This window comes from Bubalus kerabau, chromosome 1, assembly GCF_029407905.1.
Source record: "Bubalus kerabau isolate K-KA32 ecotype Philippines breed swamp buffalo chromosome 1, PCC_UOA_SB_1v2, whole genome shotgun sequence".
Classification (NCBI taxonomy): Eukaryota; Metazoa; Chordata; class Mammalia; order Artiodactyla; family Bovidae; genus Bubalus; species Bubalus kerabau.
The window spans coordinates 20,201,327-20,226,265 of NC_073624.1; the positions used below are offsets into that span (position 1 = coordinate 20,201,327).

General features: G+C 44.0%; 1 pseudogene; it reads right to left on the minus strand.

Annotated features, from left to right (window-relative positions):
- Window positions 1-3,919: 3,919 nt before the first annotated feature.
- On the minus strand, window positions 3,920-5,578 carry LOC129624416 (sodium/potassium-transporting ATPase subunit beta-3-like; annotated as a pseudogene).
- Between the last annotated feature and the right edge of the window lie 19,361 nt (window positions 5,579-24,939).

A 24,939-nucleotide genomic window follows, 5' to 3' on the forward strand; every position in this document is an offset into this window, starting at 1 on the left:
CTTATCCATTTATCTGCCAATGGGCATCTAGGTTGCTTCCATGCCCTGCCTATTGTAAACACTGCTGCGATGAACATTGGGGTACACGTGTCTCTTTCAATTCTGGTTTCCTTGGTGTGTATGCCCAGCAATGGGATTGCTGGGTCATATGGCAGTTCTATTTCCAGTTTTTTAAGGAATCTCCACATTGTTCTCCATAGTGGCTGCACTAGTTTGCATTTCCATCAACAGTGTAAGAAGGCTCCCTTTTCTCCACACCCTCTCCAGCATTTATTATTTGTAGACTTTTGGATAGCAGCCGTTCTGACTGGTGTGAGATGGTACCTCATAGTGGTTTTGATTTGCATTTCTCTGATAATGAGTGATGTTGAGCATCTTTTCATGTGTTTGTTAGCCATCTGTATGTCTTCTTTGTAGAAATGTCTGTTTAGTTCTCTGGCCCATTTTTTGATTGGTCGTTTATTTTTCTGATATTGAGCTGCATGAGCTGCTTGTATATTTTTGAGATTCTCTGTCAGTTGCTTCGTTTGCTATTATTTTCTCACATTCTGAAGGCTGATTTTTCACCTTGCTTATAGTTTCCTTTGTTGTGCAAAAGCTTTTAAGTTTAATTAGGTCCCATTTGTTTATTTTTGCTTTTATTTCCATTACTCTGGGAGGTGGGCCATAGAGGATCCTGCTGTGATTTATGTCAGAGAGTGTTTTGCCTATGTTTTCCTCTAGGAATTTTATAGTTTCCAGTCTTACATTTAGATCTTTAATCTATTTTGAGTTTATTTTTGTGTATGAAACCACATCTTCTTTATCCATTCATTTGTCTTTGGACATTTAAGTTGTTTCCATGTCCTGGTTATTGTAAATAATGCTGCAATGAACACTGAGATGCATGTGTCCTTTTGAATTATGGTTTTCTCTGGGTATATGCCCAGGAGTGGAACTTTTGGGTCATATGGTAGTTCTATTTTCAGTTTTTTAAGGAACCTCCATACTGTTCTTCACAGTAGATATACCAATTTACATTCCCACCAGTAGGTGTAAGAAGGTTCTACTTTCTCCACACCTTTTCCAGCATTTATTGTTTGAGATTTTTTTATGATGGCCATTCTGACTGGTATGAGGTGATACTTCATATACATTATGACTTATATACATTACCAAAGCAAGAAGGTTGTATTATTAGATGTCCAGATATTGGTTATGTGATAAAGAATATAACTGTGTACACCAATGTTCATTGTGGCACTATTTACAATAGGTAGGACATGGAAGCAACCTAGATGTCCATCAACAGATGAATGGATAAAGAAGTTATGGTACATGTATACAATGGAATATTACTCGGCCATAAAAAGGGATGGGTTTGAGTCAGTTCTAGTGAGGTGGATGCATCTAGAGCCTGTTATACAGAGTGAAGAAAGTCAGAAAGAGAAAAACAAATATTGTATAATAATGGAATTTAGAAAAATGATACTGATGAACCCATTTGCAGGGTAGGAACAGAGACACAGACATAGAGAACAAACTTGGAGATCTGGCAAGGGAAGGAAAGGGTGGAATGAATTGAGAGAGTAGCATTCAGACATATACATTACCATATGTAAAATACATATCTGGCTGGAAGTTGCTGTATAACACAGGGAGCTCAAGCTAGTGCTCTGTAATTCAACCTAGAGGGATGGGATGGGATGGGGGTGTGGAAAGGAGGTTCAAGAGGGAGGGGACATATGTATACTTCTGGCTGATTCACATTGTCATATGGCAGAAACCAACACAACATTGTAATGTAATTATCTTCCAATTAAACATTTTTTAAAAAAAATTTAAAGATTAAAAAAAGAATGTAACTGCATAAATGTACACATGTGAATTTTGGGATGTTGGAAATATTCTTTTCTGGATCTGAAAGACAATTACTTGAACGTGTTCATTCTATGAAATGTATGGAACTGAACAATAAGATTTGGGTACTGTGTGTACTTTTTTGTATGCATTTACTCTTCAGAAGTTGGCTTAAAACTTAACATTCAGAAAACTAAGATCCTAGCATCCAGTCTCATCCCTTCATGGCAAATAGATGGGGAAACAATGGAAACAGTGAGAGACTTTATTTTTTTGACCTCCAAAATCACTGCAGTTGGTGACTGCAGCCATGAAATTAAAAGATGCTTGCTCCTTGGAAGAAATGTTATGACCAACCTAGACAGCATATATAAAAGCAGAGACTATTTCCGGCAAAGGTCTGTCTAGTCAAAGCTATGGTTTTTCCAGTAGTCATGATGGATGTGAGAGTTGGACTATAAGAAAGCTGAGCACTGAAGAACTGATGCTTTTGAACTGTGGTGTTGGAGAAAACTCTTGAGAGTCCCTTGGACTGCAGGAGATCCAACCAGTCCATCCTAAAGGAAATCGATCCTGAATATTCTTTGGAAGGACTGATGCTGAAGCTGAAACTCCAATACTTTGGCCACCTGATGCGAAGAGCTGACTCATTTGAAAAGACCCTGATGCTGGGAAAGATCAAAGGAAGGAGGAGAAGGGGATGACAGAGGATGAAATGGTTGGATGGCATCACGACTCAATGAACATGAGTTTGAGCAAGCTCTGGGAGTTGGTGATGGACAGAGAAGCCTGGTGTGCTGCAGTCCATGGGGTAGCAGAGTCAGACACGACTGAGCAATTGAATTGAATTTAACATTAAAAAAAAAATTCCAAGTGCCTTAAGGAAATCTACTAATGAAACTAGAGAAATAATTTTAAGTGACCTAAAAATTTAGGAGGGGATGTTGGGACTATTTCAGTCTAAAAGCATCCTTTCTCCTCTACAATTTTAATTTCACTGCATTCTCCTCTCTTTAAGTTAAGCAGCAGCTAGAATCACCACTAAGTGATTCACAAGTAAGGCTTCAGGCTCTGTAGGAATCCTCATAAGGAAAATTCATGCAAGTCTGTCACATCTCTGTGTCAAAGAAGAGTTTTGGTTTTTGTTTTTCCCAGAGAACTCCAAGGCAAAGATTAAGTATTAATGTATTCTAGAGGCTTGGCTTTCTGTTAACGGTGACAACAGAGGTGAAGAGAGAACCCTTCTCTCTGTATGGCTTGTCTCTCAGGCTTCCAAAGATCTGAAGAGCAGTGTTGCTGGTAGGCTTTTCCAGAAGCAGATGTGGAGACAAAGTTGAAGGTGTAAAAGATTTACTAGGGATTAATACCTGGTGGTTCAGAAGTAAAGAATCTGCCTGCAATGCAGGAGACACAGGTTCAATCCCTGGGTCAGGAAGATCCCCTGGAGGAGGGCATGGCAACCCACTCCAGTATTCTTGTCTAGAGAATCCCATGGACAGAGGAGCCTGGTGGGCTACAGTCCATAGTGTCACACAGAATCAGACATGACTGAAGCGACCGAGCATACATGCATGCAATACCTTTGAAAGGAAACAGAGGGGCAGGGGTGTGGGAGAACAGGATGGAATAAAGGAAGAAGTTGAACTGTGATGCAGCCTCCCCCTCCAAAGTCTCAGCCATCTGGGTAGTTAAGGCTAGAGGAAATGTTGACCATCAGAGTATCATAATAATGAATTATCCTGACAATGGCTTTGTAATTCATAGGAAGGAAAGTGAATTACAGAAACCACAAGATCACAATACATTTACTGGTAGAAAAAAAGTACTCTTCACGCCATCAGATTTGTAATTAAAGACAAGAACTACCTCATTCATTTCTCTATACCCAAAATGGTGTCGATGCTGAAAATATCTGTGAATCAATGAATACTTCAAATTTGAATGTGATGCAAGTAAGAAACTTCAGCTGGTCTCCCAGTAGGAGAGAATTATATATTGATCCACCCATCTTGACTGATTAATCAGAAACGGATTTTTTCAACCTTTCAAATCCACTTTTATTTTCTTTTTTCCTCCTCACATACAGCATTTTTCCACACCCTGAATTTCTTGCAGCTATAAAGTCATTTGATGTTGGTCGGTACCATTTTATCCCTTAAAACTTTGCTGGCATCAAAATATGGTAGTTAACCAGTGTTAAATCTATAAAATATTTACATAGCGCAGCACATTAAGCTTCAGACACTTGGCAATTAAACCACATAAAAACTGGACAAGACCCCCAACCTACATGTTCATAATCAGGTGTTCACAGTCCCTATCGGGTGACTGTACATGGTTCAAAAGGCAGCAGAGGCAACAGGTAGTTACTTTGAAGGGCATGGACCACTATTATCTGGAAGCACACTATGTTATCCCAGGGATGTATCACTCCACCCTTCTCCAAGGCGGTCTCATAATTCTGGAATGGTAGGTCCAGTTGATACAAAATGAAGACAGACAACACAACATTTACTCTATGGAGACATCCTAACTCCTACTATGCATGCATTGTGATCTTAAATGCAACTCATCCTGAAAACTTGTCATGTCATTTTGGGTCTTTAGGTTGGATGATCCATCAATCTTGCACTCAACCATTGCTTCTTTTATGTCACCAGCACTACCAAAGCTGAGCTGGACAGCAACTAGTGGCTGCAGCTTGCTCCCATGAAGTTTCTTTCCACGATATGGAAACTATTTTAAATCTATCTTTTTGTTGGGAGGGTAAGTTGATAGAACTGCTGTGCTTTCACTCTTTGAAATACAGTCTATCCTTGGTTCTCCTTGACGGTTTAATCCAATTATTCTGCTCATTTTCACAAGAATACAAGGGTTTCCTGCTTGGTAGCCAAACGTGGGATCATCCACACCACTGCAGGCTTCAAGTAAGGCAAGAGGAAACTGGCATGCTGTGTATTCTGGACCCTTCTGCTCAAAAAAGTTTCCATTGGTACAATCTGTGAGATTCTTCTGTTTTTCTAAGCCATATAGTTTTAGAAATTTCTTAAGGTCATCAATGTTCCCTTGATAGGATTCTGAATCAGACAGGCTGAATGAAAAATCCAACCCCGACACTGGTTTTGGAAAAACCTAAGTCCTGGACTAGGAATCCGGTGATGGTATTTTGGAACCTCGTCGTTCAGAGTCTGAAGCATGGCCCACACTGTGAATGAAAAGACTGCAGCCAGGAACCCATAAAAGACAAGGTTGAAGAGCAAGATCAAACCCCAATTCTTGGCCGTGCACCCCAGGAACTCTCCGGTGGTCCGGTTGTAGATGAAAAGCTTCCACTCGGCCAGGCTCTGGTTGAAGGACAGAAGTCTTCATCTTTCTTCGTCATGGTGTGTGTGGCAGCTGCGAGGTGAGCGGCGAGCGCCGCGATGGAAGCGGCGAGGAACGCGCAGGCTTGTCCCGGCTGGAGGGACGCAGCCCGGCGACGACGGCAGAAGGCGCAACGGCCGGCCGAGGAATCCTCCTCCCTGCGGTGAGCGCTCAAACCGCTCCGGCCGCTGAAGCCTAACGTCTTCCAGAAATGGATTTTGAAATGGGTGATGGGCTTTGGAAAAGTGGGCTTCAGGAAGGGCCTAAAATGACACTCGTCAGTTCAGTTAACTCATCTCAGAGAGAAGTGATGAACACTGAACTTTAACCACTTATATCCAGATTACCATGGGAGTTCTATGGCAGCTGAAACCATACTGCTGGCTGGAGTAGGATGACTGACACAGGTTGGCATATAAATTATGAAAGTGAAACTTGCTCAGTCGTGTCCGACTCTTTGCGACTCCATATACAGTCCACGGGATTCTCCAGGCCAGAACACTGGAGTGGGTGTAGCCTTCCCTTTTCCAGGGCATCTTCCCTACCTAGGGATCCAACCTAGGTCTCCCACATTCCAGGCGGAGTCTTTACCATCTGAGCACCAGGGAAGCCCAAAGAAGTAAATGGCACTTGAGACTGTGTGATGAGAGCAAATCGAATAGATAGCTATGCAGAAGGATTAATAAATAAACTGTGGGGAGAGTTTGGGGAATGAAATGGGTGAGGAAGAGAGACTAATGGGGGAAAAATTAGAAGGGGTAAGTAAATGGAAGAATAACAAAGATTATTAAATGAGTGTATTTCTTTTGGACAGACTTCCCCGGTGACTCACACGGTAAAGAATTCACGTGTAATTCAGGAAACCCCAGTTCGATCCCTGAGTAGGGAAGATCCTTGGAGAGGGGAAGAGCTACCCACTCCAGTATTCTTGCCTGGAGAATCCCCATGGACAGAGGAGCCTGGTGGGCTACAGTCCATGGGGTCGCAAAGAGTCGGATGCGACTGAAGCAACTTAGCAAGCAAGCAAGAGACTGTATAAAGGGGATAAAATACGGTCTTTTCCTCACGATGTCGCTTTGCTTTGGTCTTTCCTAGAGTCCAAGATGGCTAATGCAGGATGACCACTATAGTTCAGTATTATCTTTGTGTATATGTTGGTCGTGTTTGTAGTATAAATGACCTGGCTTTATCTGGTCAAAGACTTCCAGTGCCACAGGAATATCTCTAAAACCTGTGTAGCAGAGTATTATGAAAATCACTTCACTAGACCTGTCCTAGGGGTTTGGTGTTTGGCTGGCTTTGCCTTTTCCTCCCTCTTTTTTGTGATTGAGTTTTTTGTCCTGCAGACTGTGCATAAACAAACCAAAATGTGTAAGAAATAATCTTCAGAAGAGAACTCCACAAACACTGACCACAAAGCAGACTATGTTAAGACAAAAGAAGACAAAATTTTTGACTTATCCAGGGAAAAGCCCCTGTTGGCAATGTATCTTCTCTATTTTTTTTGCACAGTTTTCTGTACAGGTGATCTTGGTCATTCTTATTCACTATCACCTACCACTGATTAAAGAATCCATTTGGTGCAGTACCCAATGTGTCATGGGCCTTATACATGAGTGGTGATGTGGCCACAAAAAAAGATAATGTCCATAATACTTGTGGCTACAGTCTCAGTGATTATCATGACTTTCTGTATTATGTTCTTCCTGTACACTATTAATGCATATGTAACTCCGTCTAAGGAAATCAATGTCTCTCTAAAATCTCGCCCGTAGCCCTGACGATCATCACTGGTTATGAAATGCATGCCAAAGAGGCCTAGGGTGGTCTTATATTAAAGCAATACATTTTTATCCCTATTTCACGTTCGCAGAATATGGGAACATAGATAATTTGCATCTTAGAAAAATAAAACTTGGAAATACAATGAGCCTGCTTTCTTCTCATATGGGTAATCACTATTTCCTAAAGAAAAAATTTTAAAGTTTCAAAATATTTCTTAATAAGGAACCTGAGGGCATTTCACTCTACTAGTTTTGACATCCCAACATAATGAAATTTTAAAGGTTAGTATTTTCCATTTAGTTGCCTGGTAATTTGGGACCTCCCCAGTAGCCTAATAGTAAAGAATCTGCCTGCCAATGCAGGAGATGCAAGACACCTGGGTTCAATCCCTGGGTTGGGAAGATCCCCTGGAGTAGAAAATGGCAACCCACTTCAGTATTATTGCCTGGAATATTCTATGGACTGAGGAGCTACAGTCCATGGGATCACAAAGAGTCAGGCATGGCTGAGTGACTAAGTACTCATGCAACTTAAGATTAACATTAAGACAATTTACATAAGGCAAATGATACAGGAAGGGACACTGTGGAAAATTACAAATAGTCAAATAGTGTAGTTTCTTTAGTGTATTAGTATAGTAGCTGCTACTCCTCACAGCATTCTGAAAATAAGATCTTCTAAAGTTTCCTTAATACTGAATTGAACCTCAATGCAGATATTTTAAAGAAGCACTAGTGTTAGCAAATATTACCATTAGTTCGGGGCTTCCCTGGTGGCTCAGATGGTAAAGAACCTGCCTGCAATATGGGAGACCTGAGTTTGATCCCTGGGTTGGGAAGATCCCCTGGAGAAGTGGACAGCTACCCACTCCAGTATTCTTGCCTGGAGAATTCCATGGACAGAGGAGCCTGACGGACTACAGTTCATAGGGTTGCAAAGAGTCGGACACGACTGAGTGACTTTCACTTTTACTCTGAGTGGCAGCCTGAAAATTCCTTTTAACAGATGTAGGTGTTTGGAACCGTATCCAGAGTCAACAAAGTGAATTGGCAGGGTTAACTCCAGAGATTGGTGTGCTCCTCATCTTAAGCTCCTCCTCTCATGCAAACTATGGCTTATGCTTTAGAACACTGGTCCCAAACTTTTTGGCACCAGGGACCAATTTTGTGGAAGACAATTTTTTTTTGTTTTGTTTTTTGTTTTTTTTAATTTTATTTTATTTTTAAACTTTACATAATTGTATTAGTTTTGCCAAATATCAAAATGAATCCACCACAGGTATACATGTGTTCCCCATCCTGAACCCTCCTCCCTCCTCCCTCCCCATTCCATCCCTCTGGGTCGTCCCAGTGCACCAGCCCCAAGCATCCAGTATCGTGCATTGAACCTGGACTGGCAACTCGTTTCATACATGATATTTTACATGGTTCAATGGAAGACAATTTTTCCATGGATGAGAAGGAAGGAGATGATCTAGGGATGATTCAAGTGTATTACATTTACTATGCACTTTATTTTTATTATTATTATATCAGCTCCACCTCAGATCATCAGGCATTAGATCCTGGAGGTTGGGGACTCTTGTTTTAGATGATGCCAGATGTTGTCACTGAGCAGAACCCTATGAGGCCTTCCCAGAATAGACCCCCACCCATGTCGTCTACCTGCCTTCTGTCTGTAGAAAAACTTTGCTGTGTTTAGTCACTCAGTCGTGTCCAATTCTTTGTGACCCCATGGACCATAGCGTGTCAGAATCCTCTGTCCAAGGGATTCTTCAGGCAAGAATACTGGAGTGGGTTACCAGGCCCTTCTCCAGGGGATCTTCCCAGCCCAGGAATCGAACCCAGGTCTCCCGCATTGCTGGTGGGTTCTTTACCATCTGAGCCACCAGAGAAACCCAAGAATACTGGAATGTGTAGCCTATTCCTTTCCCAGGGGATCTTCCTGAGCTAGGAATCGAACCAGAGTTTCTTCACTGCATTCTTAAATTAAGATCTTCTAGTTTCCTTAATGCTGAAGTGAACCTGCATTGCAGGCAGATTCTTTACCAACTGAGCTATCAAACTTTAGTCAAAGAATAAATTTAATCTGAGAGACAAGAAAATGCAGAAAGGAAATCAGTCAAGCAAGACAAAAATAATACTTTAGCTATTCAATTAAGTCAAGGATTTTAGTTCTTCCTCAAGAATTATAGACAGCTTTCTGAGCCATGTCTTTTCAGCTGTTGTACAGATGGTGAAACCCCCTCCAGGAGGGAGAAAACTGTATGCTGCCCATAAGCACATGCTTCCCAGGTGGCCCAGTGGTAAGAGAATCTGCCTGCCATTGCAGGAGATGCAAGACACTCAGGTTCGATCCCTGTGTTGAGAAGATCCCTTGGAGTAAGAAATGGCAACCCACTCCAGTATTCTTGCCTGGAAAATTTCACGGACAGAGGAACCTGGTGAGATATAGTCCATAGGGTCCCAAAGAGTCAGACAGGACTGAGCGCCACCACACCACCCCAGATCGGTTGGAACCAGAAGCCTGATGATGCTGATTTCCAGTGATCTCACCACCAACCAATCAGAAGAATGTCCATAAGCTGATCATGACCTGCTGCTTGAACCAATACTATAAAACCCCTAGTGGGGCACACAGTTTCAAGGGCATTAGCCTGCAGTGGCCCCCTTTGACTTAGCAATAAACCTATTTCTACTTCACCCAAAACTCTGTCTCTAAGATTCAATGTCAGTGCACAGAGGCTCAATTTCAGCATCAACATCTATAATTTGTGACAGCAATACAAGACACAAATGAAATGATCTTCGTGGCCTGTTTCAGAAATATCTAAATCATATCTTCTGTGTAGAAATTAAATACCTATCATGTTATGAATTGCTGTGTGTACATAAATTCTGCTCAGGTCTAATATTTGTCTAGTTCTCTCCATCATCCCTCCCACTCCTATTGGTACCAAAAGAGTGTGTGCGGTCCAGCCACTCACTGCTCAAAAGTAAATAAACATGCCAGGTTAGTGGAGAGAAAGTTTGCTTTATTTCAGATGCCGGCAACTGGGGTGGGGAAGAGTGGTGGACTTCTGTCCAAAGGCCTACTCTCCCACCTGACCACTGACAACCAGTGGGGCAAGAGATTTTATAGACAGAAGGAGGGGGCTACATGCAGAAACAGCACAATCAGTTCTGACAGCCGTCTTCCAAGTTCCAGGGTGCACGTGTTCCCATTTCTTTGCAGCCAATTCTCAGAACTGTGGCAGCTCATGTCCTGGGTACAGTCGGGTCATCATGTAGCTAACTTCACCTGGTGTTTTAGTATCTCTAAGACAGCTCACTGGATATGGCTCAGAATATTATCCACAGCCCTTGAGAAAGAACTAAAGGTCCTTGGTTGGGGGGAACAAGGACCATACTGTCCTGTTCCATTTCACTATGACAAGATTATATCTGATTAGGTGTCAATAATAATGACTTTATATTGAGCTCCTCTAATTCTCTACACTGTGGCCACAGGTTTCCTGTGGCAAACCTTGTTTTCCCACTTCCATGCTCTGGTTCCTCATTTGAGAAAAAAAAACAATTTAAACTGTTAGGACTTCCCTGGTGGTCTGGTGGCTAAGACTCCACTGCACACCCAGTGCAGGGGGCCTGGGTCTGATCCCCAGTGAAGGAACTGGATCCCACATGCCGCAACTAAAGATCCCTTCATGCCACAACTAAGACCCTGCACAGCCAAATAAATATTTTTTAAAAACGTTAAACTCTTTTAATACTATTTATAAAGCCCTATTTTCCTAAGTGCCTGTTTAGCAATCCAGTCTCATTTTTTACCATGATCTCTCAATTCATCCACACTTCATGCTCCACCAAACCCAACTGTCAGATTGATTTGCGGGGGTGGGGAATGAAGTATAGTTGATTTACAATACTATATGCTTCAGGTGTACAACATGGAGATTGAATATTTTTATAGACTACAGATTTTACTCCATTTAAAGTTATTATAAAAATTTGCTATGCCCCTATGGAGAAGGCAATGGCAACACACTCCAGTACTCTTGCCTGGAAAATCCCACGGATGGAGGAGCCTGGTAGGCTGCAGTCTGTGGGGTTGCTAGGAGTCGGACACGACTGAGCGACTTCACTTTGACTTTTCACTTTCATGCATTGGAGAAGGAAATGGCAACCCACTCCAGTGTTCTTGCCTGGAGAATCCCAGGGACGGCGGAGCCTGGTGGGCTGCTGTCTCTGGGGTCGCACAGAGTCGGACACGACTGAAGTGACTTAGCAGCAGCAGCAGCATGCTGTATCTACAGGGCTTTCTTGGTGGCTCAGTGGGTAAAGAATTCACCTGCAATGTAAGAGACAAAGGAGATGTGGGTTCAATCCCTGGGTTGGAAGATCCCCTGGAGGAGGGCATGGTAACTCACTCCAGTATTCTTGTCTGGAGAATTCTATGGACAGAGGAGACTGGTGGGCTACAGTTCATAGGGTTATAAAGAGTCAGACATGGCTGAAGCAACTTAGCACACAGGCCCGCAATGTATCGTATTTATTTTACCCATAGTAGTTTGTACCTCTTAATCCCTCCCTATCCACATTCATAGCTACTATTTGTTCTCTGTATCTGTGCATCTGTTTCTGTTCTATTTATTTGTTTGTAGATTTTAGATTTCACATATATGTGAAGTGTACTTACTTCTTTCTCTGACATTTCACTGTGGTGATCAATAGAGGAGCTAGAGGGTGGGCTGGCCAAGTATGGGTGAGGTTGAGGGTATTGGGTGAAGCATATGATATGCAGAAATAGACCAATGACCAGGAGCAAGTATCGCTGTAACAAACTTTAGCAACTTTGTGATTGTGCTGAGCAACAAGTCTCCTAAGACCAAACTGAGCCCAGATGTCAAAGCTGTACCTCCTAAAGGGGGTTTTGTTAGGATGAAAACTTCAAGTCCATTCATTAACATTGCTGTCACTTCTCCCCTCTTTCACTCTCAGCCTGAAATTACAGTCCTTGAGAAGTTAATAGCTTCTGGTTCAGCACCTGCTTCCAATTAGTCCAGGAGCAACAGGTGAAATTATGTTTGGAATCTTGCAAACCTCCATAGGCTGGTTGATGTACTCATTAAGCCTAAGACTTCTGGAAAGTTCTGAGCTGTGAAACTGGACTCTCTCCTTTGGACTGTCAACAAAACCAAGTCTCCTGGAACTTAAGATCATTGCCTGGCCCAAGAGGCTGAATAAGTTAGGAAAGTAACTTTCAAAAGTTACTCAGGCAAATTAAGGCAAACAAGGATAGCCTTGCAGTCTCACTGATGTAAGAAACTGAGCTCAGTTAAGAGCAGTAAAAATAAAAATCAAACTACAGACTTACCAGAATGTTTTATTCTTAAAAGCCTTCATAATAGGCTTTTTCTTTCTTTTTTTAAAAAAACTTTATTGAAGTGTAATACAATGTTGTGTTAATTTCTGCTATATAGCAGAGTGATCCAGATATATATACAAATATACAGATATATATATATATATGTTTCAAATATCTGCATGTGTGTTTTGATGGGCTTTTAAAAAGATAACTTTAGACTTATAAAAAACTGAAAATAATAGAGTTCTCATATGCCCTTTACCCAGCTTCTCCTAATGTTAACATCTTTTATAATCACAAAATATTCATCAAAAGTAAGAAATTATGGTACATAACATGGTCCTTAATAGTATTAGTACAATACTATTTACTGAATACAGAACTTATTCAAATTTCACCAGATTGTCCATCGTCTCTCTACTTCAGGATCCAATGCGAGACTGCATATTATATGTAGTTTTGGCCTATCTCTTTAGTTTCTTCCAATTTGTAACCATTCCCCTGTTCTTCCTTGTCTTTATGACTTCATACTTTTGAGTTTTGCCAAGAAAATGCACTGGTCATAGCAAACACCCTCTGCCAACAACACAAGAGAAGACTCTACACATGGACATCACCAGATGGTCAACACCAAAATCAGATTGATTATATTCTTTGCAGCCAAAGATGGAGAAGCTCTATAGAGTCAGCAAAAACAAGACCAGGAGCTGACTGTGGCTCAGATCATGAACTCCTTGTTGCCAAATTCAGACTTAAATTGAAGAAAGTAGGGAAAACCACTAGACCATTCAAGTATGACCTAAATCAAATCCCTTATGATTACACAGTGGAAGTGAGAAATAGATTTAAGGAACTAGATCTGTTAGAGTGCCTGATGAACTATAGACAGAGGTTTGTGACATTGTACAGAAGACAGGGATCAAGACCATCTGCATGGAAAAGAAATGCAAAAAAGCAAAATGCTGTCTGGGAAGGCCTTACAAATAGCTGTGAAAAGAAGAGAAGTGAAAAGCAAAGGAGAAAAGGAAAGATATAAACATCTAAATGGAGAGTTCCAAAGAATAGCAAGAAGAGATAAGAACACCTTCCTCAGCGACCAATGCAAAGAAATAGAGGAAAACAACAAAATGGGAAAGACTAGAGATCTCTTCAAGAAAATTAGAGATACCAAGGGAACATTTCATGCAAAGATGGGCTTGATAAAGGACAGAAATGGTATGGACCTAACAGAAGCAGTAGATATTAAAAAGAGGTGGCAGGAATACACAGAAGAACTGTACAAAAAAGATCTTCACGACCAAGATAATCACAATGGTGTGATCACTGACCTAGAGCCAGACATCCTGGAATGTGAAGTCAAGTGGGCCTTAGAAAGCATCACTACGAACAAAGCTAGTGGAGGTGATGGAATTCCAGTTGAGCTAGTTCAAATCCTGAAAGATGATGCTGTGAAAGTGCTGCACTCAATATGCCAGCAAAGTTGGAAAACTCACCAGTGGCCACGGGACTGGAAAAGGTCAGTTTTCATTCCAATCCCAAAGAAAGGCAGTGCCAAAGAATGCTCAAACTACTGCACAACTGCACTCATCTCACACACTAGTAAAGTAATGCTCAAATTCTCCAAGCCAGGCTTCAGCAATACGTGAACCATGAACTTACAGATGTTCAAGCTGGTTTTAGAAAAGGCAGAGGAACCAGAGATCAAGTTGCCAATATCCGCTGGATCATCGAAAAAGCAAGAGAGTTCCAGAAAAACATCTATTTCTGCTTTATTGACTATGCCAAAGCCTTTGACTGTGTGGATCACAATAAACTGTGGAAAAATCTTCAAGCGATGGGAATACCAGACCACCTGACCTGCCTCTTGAGAAACCTATATGCAGGTCAGGAAGCAATAGTTAGAACTGGACATGGAACAACAGACTGGTTCCAAATAGGAAAAGGAGTACGTCAAGGCTGTCTATTGTCACCCTGTTTATTTAACTTATATGCAGAGTACATCATGAGAAATGTTGGGCTGGAAGAAGCACAAGCTGGAACCAAAATTGCTGGGAGAAATATCAATAACCTCAGATATGCAGATGACACCACCCTTAGGGCAGAAAGTGAAGAGGAACTAAAAAGCCTCTTGATGAAAATGAAAGAGGAGACTGAAAAAGTTGGCTTAAAGCTGAACATTCAGAAAACTAAGACCGTGGCATCTGGTCCCATCACTTCATGGGAAATAGATGGGGAAACAGTGGAAACAGTGTCAGACTTTATTTTTCTGGGCTCCAAAATCACTGCAGATGGTGACAGCAGCCATAAAATTAAAAGACACTTACTCCTTGGAAGGAAAGTTATGACCAATCTAGACAGCATATTGAAAAGCAGAGACATTGCTTTGTCAACAAAGGTCCGTCTAGTCAAGGCTATGGTTTTTCCTGTGGTCATGTATGGATGTGAGAGTTGGACTGTGAAGAAGGCTGAGCACCGAAGAATTGATGCTTTTGAACTGTGGTGTTGGAGAAGACTCTTGAGAGTCCCTTTGACTGCAAGGAGATCCAACCAGTCCATTCTGAAGGAGATCAGTCCTGGGATTTCTTTGGAAGAAATGATGCTAAAGCTGAAACTCCAGTACTTTGGCCACCTCATGTGGAGAGTTGACTCATTGGGAAAGACTCTGATGCTGGGAGGAATTGGGGGCAAGAGATGAAGGCGACAACAGAGGATGAGATGGCTGGATGGCATCACTGACCCAATGGACGTGAGTTTAAGTGAACCCCGGGAGTTGATGATGAACAGGGAGGCCTGGCATGCTGCGATTCATGGGGTCACAAAGAGTTGGACACAACTGAGCGACTGAACTGAACTGAATCAGTAATAGTATCAAGGTTCTTTCAGGTCAGTCTGTCAGTTCAGTCACTCAGTCATGCCCGTTTTAGGCGAGATGGGTGTACCCAGGAGGTGACCTTCTCGAGTTTATCTGCAGTTGGGGTAAGGAGGATGATTCTGAATGGTCCCTGCCACTTTGGGGTTAGGTCACCCTGGGGATTATCAGACCAATAGACCATGTCCCCAGTTTGTAAAGGGGGCATGGAGGCTTGGGGGTCAGGGGCAAGCAAGTTGTGGTTGATGTATTTCCAGAGGGCATTGCGGAGTTCTGCCAGCAGAGGGGAGTGTAAGAAGCTTGGTATGGGAGGAAGTTCAGGGGGGAATCCAGGAGGGAGCATGGGGCTTCCACACATCACCTCAAAGGGGCTCAGCCCCAGGGGCTTTCTGGGCAAAGCCCGTATTCTGAGGAGAACAATTGGCAAGAGTTTAGTCCAATCCAGATGTACTTCAAGGGTTAGTTTGGTAAGGGTTTCTTTGATTATTCTATTCATCCTTTCTACCTTTCCTGAGGACTGGGGACGGTACAGAATGTGAAATTTCCAGGGTATCTGTAAGAATTGGACAAATTGTTGGGTGACCTTGGATGTAAATTCCGGGCCATTATCAAACTGTAGGGATGAAGGCAGGCCAACCCTGGGGATAATTTCTGTGAGGTGGATTTGGGCCACGGTGTGGGCTCTTTTGTTTGTAGTGGGTAATGCTTCTACCCATCCTGAAAAGGTGTCCACAAGGACCAGGAGGTATCTGACTCTCCAGACCAGGGGCATGTGAGTAAAGCCTATCTGCCAATCCTGTGCTGGGAGGCTGCCTCGCACTTGATGGGTTGGAAAGGATGTCGGTTTAAGGTTGGAATTGGGGTTAGTACGTTGACATGTTTGACAGGAGCAGGTAAGGTTATCTAAATATTGTTGGTCAACATTGGATATGGGGAAGTGGTTACGGAGGAACTGTCAGAATGTCTTGGATGAGGGATGAAAAAGTGAGTGTAGATAAGAGAGGATTTCTCTGGTGGTGGGAGGGTCGGGTGGAGTCAGAGCTCAGATGACAGGGGACTGGAGGGAAGGATGGGACAGTGCTATCTCCTTTGCCTTCTGGTCTGCAGCATTGTTGTAGTCTGATATGAGACTTCCCTTTTGATGTTCCCTACAGTGGAGGATGGCAGCTTTGTTTGGTAAGAGTGCTGCCTCTAGAAGTTTGTGGATCAGGTCTGAATTAATAATGGCGGATCCCTTTTGGGTTAGGAAACCTCTTTCTCTCCATATTAGGATTTTTGAGTGAAGTATGTTATAGGCATATTTGGAGTCTGTGTGGCTGTTAACCCTTAGATTTTTAGCCAGAGTTAAAGCTCTGGTGAGAGCTATCAGTTCTGTCTGTTGGGAGGTGGTGTGAGGTGGCAGAGGTGAAGCTTCAATTGTCTGGGTTCTGTGATTGTGACGAAGGTCCCCCTGGATGATGGCATATCTTGCTGCAAAGGGTGGGGATTTTTGAGAGCTGCCACCAACGAACCAGGGTGGGGTGTCTGGGTCTAGGATGGGCTGATCTGTTAAATGTTTGAAGGGGTTTTGGGTAAGATCTACTGTTAGGCTGCAGCTATATAGGAGGGGGTCTGTTGTAGAGGACATGGGTAATAAGCTAGCGGGGTTAAGGGGAGAGCAGGGGGAGAATGAGAGCTGAGGGTCGAGGAGAAAGGCATGTAGGACTGTACCCTGGAAGGAGGAAGGGAGAGGAAAGCCCGATGTGATAGTAAGTCTCGGAAGGTGTGTGGAGAACAGACTGTTAAAGGGGCATGCCTAGAGAGTTTATTTGCTTCAGGTACGAGGGCTGCGATAGCAGCCATGGCCTGTATGCAGGGAGGCCACCCCTTGGTCACTATGTCAAGCTGTTTTGATAGACAGGCTATGGGAGCCCAGGTGTCTCCAGCCCGCTGACACAGAGGTCCCAGGGCCTGTCCTTGGTTGGAATGTGCAAAGAGAAAGAATGGTCTGGTGTGATCTGGCAGGTGGAGAGTTGGCACTTGGAGGAGGCTCTGGGTGAGCTGGCGAATAGGATTGGCCAGCGAGGAGGGGTAAAAGAGGGGCTCATCCAGACATCCTTTAGTTGCCTCATAGAGCGGCTTTGCAACAAGGGAGAAGTTAGGGATCCAGATACGGAAAAAGTTTAGGAGGCTGAGAATAGACAGGAGTTCTCTTTTCGTTTTTGGAAGTGGACAGTTAATTAAGGCCAGGATTCTATCTGGGGGAATAGTTCTTTGTTGATGGGATATGGAGAGCCCCAGGTAGGTGACATTTGTCTGGGCTATTTGGGCCTTAGATTGGGATACCTGATAACCCCAGGATCCCAGGGTCCCCAGGAGTTTGGCAGTATGTGGGAGGCAGAGTTTTTGGGTGGGCTACAAAGGTGGAGATCATCTACATATTGGAGGAGATGACTTGGGGCTATATCTAGTGTCTGTAGGTCCTTTTGTAAAGCCTGTCCAAAAAAGTGGGGACTGTCTCTGAACCCCTGGGGGAGAACTGTCCATGTTAGTTGTTGGGAAACATGAGTCTCGGGGTCTTGCCAGGTGAAGGCAAAAAGGGGTTGGGAGAGGGGGTCGAGAGAGATGGTGAAAAAGGCATCTTTGACATCTAATACCGTGAAGTGGGTTGCAGTCGGGGGTATGGTAGACAGAAGGGTGTAAGGGTTAGTGACTACTGGGAATGTTGATGTGATGGCCTCATTGACTTTTCACAGATCCTGGACCAGTCTCCAAGAGTTTGGTCCCTTCCTTACTGCCAGAATAGGGGTGTTGTGTGGTGAATGGGTGGGAATTAGGATAGAGGCTTGAAGAAGACGGTCTATGATAGACTTAAGTCCCTTGTGGGCCTCCAGGGTGAGAGAGTACTGTTGTTGGGTGATTATAGTTGAGGGGTCTTTTAGGGTAATGTGGACTGGGGGATGATGTTTGGCTATGGATGAGTGATCAGTGTCCCAGACTTGGGGGTCTAAGGTGGGTAGATCCAAGGGAAGGTCAAGGGTGAGGGATAGGGACCATCCAGGTGCCATCTGCATGCAGTGTATAGAGACTGTATCGAGGGGGGTATGGTAATAAAGACCCCCAATTTGGATAACAAATCTCTCCCTAAGAGTATCATTGGGCACTGAGACATTATGAGGAATGAGTGTATAAGGGTTGATTTTCCAAATTGACAGAGTAATGGAGGGCTGATTTTTGGCCTTAGGGGAACTCCAGAGACCCCCTTAATTGTGAGTTCTGAGTCTTAAGTTGGGCCAGAGTAGGAAGTTAAAAGGGAGACAGTGGCTCCAGTGTCTACTATAAAAGAGGTCTTTTTTCCGGCCACTACCCCTTCTACCCTAAGTTCCAAGCTCGTGTTTGGGACACAGGCCAGGGGGCTGGAATCCGGGCCCCAGCATTGGAACAACTCTCGTAGGGTTGGGCTGGGGTTCTGCAGAGAAGTGGGGATTTCCCCAGAGGCACCAGGGCATCCCTGTGGACATTCCACTCTCCAGGTCTGGGAGGTGGGGACCTCCCCAGGGGTGCCAGGGCGTCCCTGGGGACAGTCCATCTTCCAGTGCCCCCATTGGCCACAGGTTGGGCATGTTTTTGTGGGGGGCCATGGGTTTGGGCATGTCTTTGCCCAGTGTCCTGACTGGTTGCATCAGAAGCAGGGTCTGGGGGCATCTTAAGCCCCGTTCTGGGATGACTTGGGCCAGGCTGATCTCTTCCCTTAATTGCTGCTGCCAAAAAGGCATATTTAGCTTTTCTCTCGCGTTCTTTTTCTCTCTTAGCCTCCTCCTCTCTATTATTGAATACATTGAAGGCTACTTCTAGAAAGTCTCTTTGGCGGGGTCTCAGTGCCCTTTTCTTGTTGTCAAAGCTTCAGTCTGATGTCAGGGGCGGGCTGGCTGATGAATTGAACATGAAGGTAGAGTAACCCAACAGGGGTGGTGATATCTAGATTGATATACTTCTGGACTGCCTCTGTGAGGCATGTCTAGAATAAGGCTGGATTTTCGTCTGCCACTTGGGTGATTTCTCTGACTTTATCATAATTGACATGGATATGAGTATTTTTCTGCATTCTTTCTAGAATGTAGGTAATCACATGATTGAGTCTCCTGATACCTGGGTCACCAGGCTGGTAAGTCCAGTGGGGATCTAATTGAGGCACTGCCTCATCAGCAACTGGGCTATCTCTGTCCTGGTTATGTAAGTAATCAGCGTGGGCTTTTACCAGTGAGTTGGATGAAGGGGAAGGAGAGGGTTGGCGGGATGGCGGGTACGGAGGGGGCTCGTCCATGGAGTTGAACTCTGGGGGTGCAGAAGGTCACGGTCTGCAGTTAGTTGAGGAAGAAGAGCCCTTTTGCTTGGGAGGCAAGGTGCACAGAAAGACTACGTGGTCGGAGCTGGCCTTGTACAGGGAGGGCCTGCTCCGAAGGGCCCAAAAGGTTTGGGCATATGGAACCTCTGACCACTTGCCATTATGTTTAAGGAAGTCGGTGAGATTTTGAAGAATGTTAAAGTCAAATGTGCTGACTTCAGACCAGCGGTCTCAACTGTCTAATTGGTATTGAGGCCAAATCTGTGTACAGAGTTGTTTTAAACGGTTAGCTTTGAGTTCAGTGAGTGAAAGTGGTTTGAGATTTTTGAGAACACAGGTCAGAGGGGAATCTTTTGGGGCAGATTGGCCAGACCCCATAATTAAAAAGCAAGCAGAGGCTCCTATTGAGAGCTCGAGTAGTCACCCGTAGTCGCAATAGGAGTTATGAGAAGAGAGCTCTGTGTTGAGGTGGAGCATCCCCCACCATCGCCTACAGAGTGGCCCTGGGCCGGAGGTCCCCAGGAGCCAGAGAGGACTGAGTTCTAGGGCGCCTCTAGAACACCGTCAGGATTTTACCTTAATCTAGGGGCCTGGCTTGAGTGGAGTGTTGCATGTAGAGCAGTCGAATGGCAGGAGTTCCCTATTCCAGAGGTCGTCTGGGAGAGAGAGAGAGAAAGGGGGTAGAGCCGAGGCCTGGGGGTACACAAAGCATCAATAAAGCCTTAGCACAAGGCTTGCACCGCTCACGAAGGCACTGGGCGTCCCCGAGGGGAACTTGAGCCCTGGCAGAAAAGTGAGCTCGGAGGAAGTTCGTGCTCCCAGACTCCGGGAAAAGGGAAAACAATGAGAGGGAGGGAGAGTGAGAGAGAGTGAGACGAGTGCCTCGCCCCTTCCCGGTTTCGGCACCAAGAATGTAAGGAATAGTTCGGGCCGAGGCAGAAAAAGGAAAGACGACCTCAACAGAAGTAGGTTACCTTTATTCAGGCAAGGAGGGGCAACAGTCGGCCTAACGACCAGGCTGAGCACGGAGAGGGATCAGGGAGGCTCCATATTTGTAGGGAGGTTGTGGAAGCCATAAGGGAAACGTTAATCAGGCGGGATGTTTTGGGTAGTTTTTAGGTGAGATGGCATTTGTAGTTGGGCAGGGGGTGAGAAGTCTTCTGGGCAGGTATAGGGGGTGGAAGGTTTCTGCACAGGGGGTGATAAGTCCCAGATAGATGCAACCGGCCTGCAGCATCAGGGTGGGACCTAAAGTTCAGTTTTGTTTTCTCCAAAATTAGATGATTCAGGAAGGGCCTTTGAGACTTTGTTTTCTTTTCTAGGCCCAAAAGAGTCCTTCAAATGGTTTAATAGGGAGAGGGATCTTACAGGTCTGAGGCAAGGTCCTGGAATGTAAAACATCTAACAAGCACAACACAAGAGATGGAAACAACTGAGCAAAATACAAGCAATAACCACATCTGAGAAAATACCATACTTGCCTGTGGTTTTTGTCCTAGCCTGCAATACAGTTCAGAAAACTCAATCTAAAAAATACAAGAAACATGTCTAAAATCATATAGATAGGAAATTTCCTGGTGGTCCAGTGGCTAAGACTGCACTCTTTCACTGCCTAGAGTGCGACTTCAATCCTTGGTGTGGGAACTAAGATCCCATGGGACAAAAAAAAAAAAAAAAATTTTACATCACATCTGCAACTTCCACCTAATTTTACCTTGGATGTCTGAGACACAGCTACTCCATTTTCACTTTCAAATCCATTCACTTCCTCAATGAACAATACAGATGCACAATGCAGATCTGAAAGACCACAAAACAGACATTTCCTGATAAAAAATTTATGTCTCAGTCTTCCTCTTCTAAGAAGGCTAGGGTAGGTAAACTTAGACCCACCCAGCAATTAATGCTCCAATATTTTATCTTATTTGAAATGACACAGATAGTGAATTCTCTCTGTTTAACTTACTTTCAAGTTACCAAAATCTGGAGATGATTTTTGAGACATTCCCGAAACAGTTATTTCTGCAGCATTTGCCTCAAAGTTCTTTTTCCTCCTCGACTCTTACAGATTTTGTGAGTTCCAGACAGCTCAGGTAGATCATTTACATTTCAAAGGCACAAGAGAAACACCGATTCCTTTTGGGAATTTAGCTTAACTAATGACAAAAGTCTCACTGAGATACAACAGCAGAGCCATTAAAAGCCATTGTTCTCCAAATCTCTGGGAAGCCCCCATTAATCAAAGACGGCCACACAACACACACAGTGGTGGATGCATGTTGTGGCACCAGCAACCTCCACCCCAGGATTTCCCCACAACCTTTAGGATCACTCCTGGAACATTTGGGCCCCATGTGTTAATGGACAGTCACCCCAGGATTATGTTTACACAAGTTCATGTGCCCAACACACAGTGAGGCCAGATAAGCTGAAACGTGGGAGTTTGGAGCAGAGAGAGGTTTATTGCAGGGCTGTGCAAGGAAACCAGGTGGCCTCATGCCCTAAAAGGTCTCAAGCTTCTCAATGATTTTTGGCAAAGCATTTTTAAAAGGGCGGTGAGGGAGCGGGGTTGCGGGGTCGGTGATGAGCTTGTGCAGTTCTCTGATGGGTTGATGGTGAGACAGCAGGTGGTGTCACAGGGGTGAACTTGACCAGTCCTCAGGCTCCAGGAGGCCTGGGGCTCTGTGCTTATGACCATCAGGTAGTTAGCATCTTCCGTTTGGCGGGTGAGGTGGGGTGGTGATTCCACATTGACAATACAACTCAGGAAATTTGCATCAAATACTATAATCCAGGTACTTCAGAGAGAAGTGAAAGCTGAGGATGCGGGGAAAGACCTGTCCTGGGAAGGCAATTATATTCAAAACTTTTGGGCACCACATACTAGAGGATGGCTCCCACAACATTCCATCCCTGTTCTATATTTCCCTACATCTCTGCGCTCACAGTTTTCTGGGTCTCCTAGCTGCCCTGCCAGTTGTCGGCCTGCACCCAAGAGGCTACAAGGCCTACACTTTCCCAGCATTAAGACTAATGAAAGAGCCCAGAGTCAACAACAGAGACATTAGCGGTTTAGTGGATGGGAGTGGCAATGGCACCCCACTCCAGTACTCTTGCCTGGAAAATTCCATGGATGGAGGAGCCTGGTAGGCTGCAATCCATGGAGTCGCTAGGAGTCGAACACGACTGAGCGACTTCATTTTCACTTTTCACTTTCATGCATTGGAGAAGGAAATGGCAACCCGCTCCAATGTTCTTGCCTGGAGAATCCCAGGGACGGGGGAGCCTGGTGGGCTGCCGTCTCTGGGGTCACACAGAGTCGGACACAAGTGAAGCGACTTAGCAGCAGTAGCAGCAGCAGGATGGGAGTGGCGTTTACAAGTCTGAAGCAAGGTCCTGGAGCGACACCCTATGGCGTGTGGCAGACATGGCAGGCAGGACATGGTGGCAATCTTTGCTCAAAATCTGATACATTTTAAGTAAAATGGGTATTGACTCTGAATCTGACCTGTCCCCTAATGTCAGAGCAGGCAGACTGAAAACAAAGGGCAGACAGATTGAAAACCACAATCACAGAAAACTAACCAATCTAATCACATGGACCACAGCCTTGTCTAATTAAATGAAACTATGAGCCATGCCCTGTAGGGCCACCCAAGACAGATGGGTCATGGTGGAGAGTTCTGACAAAATGTGGTCCACTGGAGACGGGAATGCAATCCACTTCAGTAGTATTGCCTTGAGAACCTCATGAACAGTATGAAAAGTCAAAAAGATAGGACACTGAACGATGAACTCTATAGGTCAATAGTTGCCCAATATGCTATTGGAGATCACTGGAGAAATAACTCCAGAAAGTATGAAGAGACGGAGCCAAAGCAAAAACAACACCCAGTTGTGGATGTGACCAGTGATGGAAGCAAGGTCCCGTGCTGTAAAGGGCAATATTGCATAGGAACCTGGAATATTAGGTCCATGAATCAAGGCAAATTGGAAATGGTCACACAGGAGATGGCAAGAGTGAACATCGACATTTTAAGAATCAGCGAACTAAAATGGACTGGAATTAGTGAATTTAACTCAAGTGACCATTATATCTACTACTTTGGGCAAGAATCCCTTAGAAGAAATGAAGTAGCCATCATAGTCAACAAAAGAGTTTGAAATGCAGTACTTGGATGCAATCTCAAAATCGACAGAATGATCTCTGTTCATTTCCAGAGCAAACCATTCAATATCACATTAATCCAAGTCTATGCCCAGACCAGTAATGCTGAAGAAGCTGAAGTTGAATGGTTCTATGAAGACCTACAAGACCTTCTAGAACTAACACCCAAAAAAGATGTTCTTTTCATTATAGGGGACTGGAATGCAAAAGTAGGAAGTCAAGAAACACAGGGAGTAACAGGTAAATTTGGCCTTGGAATATGGAATGAAGCAGGGCAAAGGCTAATAGAGTTTTGCCAAGAGAACACACTGGTCATAGCAAACACCCGCTTCTAACAACACAAGAGAAGACCCTACACATGGACATCACCAGATGGTCAATAGCGAAATCAGATTGATTATATTCTTTGCAGCCAAAGATGGAGAAGCTCTATACAGTCAGCAAAAACAAGACTAGGAGCTGACTATGGCTCAGATCATGAACTCCTTGTTGCCAAATTCAGACTTAAATTGAAGAAAGTAGGGAAAACCACTAGACAGTGAAAGTGAGAAATAGATTTAAGGGACTAGATCTGATAGACAGAGTGCCTGATGAACTATGGGTGGAGGTTTGTGACATTGTACAGGAGACAGGGATCAAGACCATCCCCAAGAAAAAGAAATGCAAAAAAGCAAAATGGCTGTCTGAGGAAGCCTTACAAATCGCTGTGAAAAGAAGAGAAGTGAAAAGCAAAGGAGAAAAAGATATACCCATTTGAATGCAGAGTAATGGGGTCACAAAGAGTCTGATACGACTGAGCAACTGAACTGAACTGAATGTCACAGCAAACTCAAGAGAGTAAATTATTTCTCTTGTGCTCAGTCACTAAGTCATAGACTCTTTGCAACCCCATGGACTATAGCCCAACAGGCTCCTCTGTCCATGAGACTTCCCAGGCAAGAATACTGGAGTGGGTTGCCATTTCCTCCTCCAGATCTTCCTGACCCAGGGATCAAACCCAAGTCTCTTGTGTCTCCTGCATTGACAGGTGGGTTCTTTACTACTAGTGCCATCTGGAAAGCCCAAATAAAGCTCAGGAAACAGCAAAAAACTGTGAGAAGCTAGAAAAACTTAAAGCTTGGTAACTGTATTCAACAGGCAGATCTATGCTATGGCAGCAAATAGCCTCAGGCTTAGTGACTTAAAACCATAAAAAAATGGATTTCTCACTCACACTACATATCCTGT